The 2,978-nt window shown below is 59.2% G+C and overlaps 1 pseudogene; it reads left to right on the top strand.

Annotated features, from left to right (window-relative positions):
• The first annotated feature begins 1,405 nt into the window (after positions 1-1,405).
• LOC133104170 (protein phosphatase 1 regulatory subunit 3G-like) lies at positions 1,406-2,522 on the top strand (annotated as a pseudogene).
• The last annotated feature ends 456 nt before the right edge of the window (positions 2,523-2,978 follow it).

Raw genomic sequence — 2,978 nt, 5'->3', positions numbered from 1 at the left:
GAGGGGAGGTGTGGATAGTGACCTGTGCTTGCACACAGGTTTCTTGGTGGCTGCAGCAGCAGCCTTAGCGTTTCATGCCCTTCTCTGGTGTCCACGCTGATAGCCGTGCCTCGCGCCCATCTTTGGAGCTCGTTTAGGCGGTGTTCTGAATCCCCTCTCCTTGCGCACCCCTAAAGAATGTTCTCTTGCCTCTTAGGCAGGTCCAACTTTTTCCCGGACTCCCTCCCGGCTAGCTGTGGTGCACTAGCCCCCTTCAGGCTGTCTTCACGCAGCCAACTCCAGTCCTCTCCCTGGGATCCGACCGAAGCCCGAGCCTCAGCTTCCAGTTCCGCCCACCCTGGCGGGTGAGCAGACAAGCCTCTCGGGCTGGTGAGTGCTGTTCGGCACCGCTCCTTTGTGCAGAAATCTCTCCGCTTTGCCCTCTGCACCCCTGTTGCTGCGCTCTCCTCTGTGGCTCCGAAGCTTCCCCCCACCCCCCCATCTCTGCCAGTGAAGGGGCTTCCTAGAGTGTGGAAACCTTTCCTCCTTCGCAGCTCCCTCCCAGAGGTGCAGGTCCCATCCCTATTCTTTTGTCTCTGTTTTTTCTTTTTTCTTTTGCCCTACCCAGGTACGTGGGGAGTTTCTTGCCTTGTGGGAAGTCTGAGGTCTTCTGCCAGCGTTCAGTAGGTGTTCTGTAGGAGTTGTTCCATGTGTAGATGTATTTCTGATGTATTTGTGGGGAGGAAGGTGATCTCCACGTCTTACTCCTCCGCCATCTTGAAGGTCTCTCACTTAGGCATTTTTAATTGACATCCCACTATGGAAGATGTGGAAGTAATGTTCTGTTACTCCTGACCTCATGCCACACATTCTCACTTTCTATCCCCATCACCCTAATATAATTATATTACAATTTTGGTAACTTAATAGTCAGTAAATATGGTATAATGATTGTGAGATTGTTATTGATAGCTGAGTTTGTAACATTCCCAGATTTGACTTATGTTGATCCTCTCATGTGTACGTTTGTGCAACCACCACCATGGTCAGGATGCAGAACATTCCCTGACCACAAAGTCTCCCATGTGCTAGCCCCTTACAGTGATGCCCATCCTCACCAACCCAAAACTCTGGCAAATGCCAATCTGTTCTCTATATAAGTTCAGGAATGTAATATGTCTTATCTTATGGTATGTGACATTTTGAGATTGACTTTGTTCACTCAACATAATGCCTTTAAGAAAATTACAAGCTGTTGTCCATATAACTAACTCATTCCTTTGTACTTCTGAGTAGTATTTCTTCGTATAGATGCATCACAGTTTATTAAACTGTTCACTTATCATTGTATTGTATTTTGGATGCTTCAGGTATATTGCTTTACAAGAAATCTGCTACGGCGCGCTCTTTCCACCACCCAGTCATCATGTCTCCAGAGGACAAGCCCTGGGGCCAGATGACGTCCTGGAGTCCGGGGGCGGGGGTGCGGGGGGAGACGCAGCTGCTAAGTTTGAAGACGCCAGGACCTGCGCCCTTTAAAGATCCCCTGCCAGCTGAGGAGCTGCCCGCCTCGGGGATCTTCTGCACAAAGGGTGGCGGTGACAGCGGCGGAGGGTCGGAGGCCCAGAGCCCAGATGCCGAGCCCCTGTCCCCGCAGGAAGAGGCTGCCCTCCGGGAGCAGGAGGAGATGCTGGAAAGCAGCCGCCGCGCGCGCTCCTTCTTCCTGCCCGCCGACCTGATCCTGCAGGCGGCCAGGTTCCTGCGGCAGCTGGCAGCCGCCTGCCCCGGGGCCGGGCGCGGAGGTCGGCGAGAGGGCGGAGGGCGCGCCGCACAGCCAGGCGGCTGCTGCGCCAAGTGCGAGAAGCGGGTGCAGTTCGCGGACGCGCTGGGACTGAGCCTGGACAGCATGAAGCACTTCAGCGAGGCCGAGGAGCCGCAGGTACAGCCCGCCGTGCTCTCCCGCCTCCGAAGTTTCTCGGCGCGCACCGAGGACCTGGAGTACCTCCCGGGCCTGCTGGCCGCGGCGGCGGGGACCGCGCCCCCCCACCCCGCCACCCCCAGCACGCGCCGCCTCCCCTGCTGCGGCCTCTCTTCGAGCTCCCCAAGCCGAGCGACTGCGGTAACAGCGCGTGTGCATGGAACGCGCGCACTGTTCGGCGCCCTGGGGCGCGGAGGTGACCGGCTCCGGCTGAGTGCTGGGCTGCCCGGGGCCGTGCGCCGTGGCCGTGCGCTACACCTTCATCGAGGGGCGCTCCTTCCTGGACTTGCCGGCCGAGCTGCGGCCCGAGCCAGGGGAGCCTCCGCCGCAGGACGCGCCCTCAGTGGAGCTCGGGGACGCGAAGGAGATGCCGGGCGCCGAGCGCTTCCACTTGGCACTGTGCCTGCCCCCGGGCCTGCAGCCCAAGTAGGGAGAAGACGCCGACGCGCCGGGAGTCACCGCCCACTTCGCCGTCTGCTACCGCTGCGCCCAGGGCGAGCACTGGGACAACAACGCGGGGGCCAACTACACGCTGCGCTACGTGAGCCTGACAGACGCGCTCTGAGCACGCTGCCCTCAGCCCCGCAGCGCTCGCAGGGACCGCAGGAAGGGGCCGACCGACGCGTGGAGCTCAGGCAGCCGCGAGGCTTTGCTGAGCATCATCCCCCCAGAGAGAAAGAGCCGCTCACCACAAGCTCGCACCCCAGACAGATTCCGCCAACAGGCACGGAGCCCAGGCGTAGCGCCCTACCTTCCCGGCCGATTTCCCGATTTCCCGTGGCTTAGGCCTCTGGAATTCTCACCCTGCCTCGAATGGGAAGACATCCTCAAGATTCCGAGCAGTGGCTTTCTCCACGAAAAAAGACTCCTGACCCCTGAGCGAGGCTGCAAACCCTAGGGATTTGTTTTCAACTGTGGACTTCGTGTTTTAGGCCCTGCACCCTGCAGGAGACCTGTCGGGTCTCAGGGAGAGGTCAAAGCATCCCGCCGCATCGCGCAGAGGGAAGGTGTGGACTGTGGG

This window comes from Eubalaena glacialis, chromosome 13 (genome assembly GCF_028564815.1).
Source record: "Eubalaena glacialis isolate mEubGla1 chromosome 13, mEubGla1.1.hap2.+ XY, whole genome shotgun sequence".
Classification (NCBI taxonomy): domain Eukaryota; kingdom Metazoa; phylum Chordata; class Mammalia; order Artiodactyla; family Balaenidae; genus Eubalaena; species Eubalaena glacialis.
Note: the sequence above shows the minus strand (reverse complement) of the source record. Positions and strands in the feature narration are given on the sequence as shown.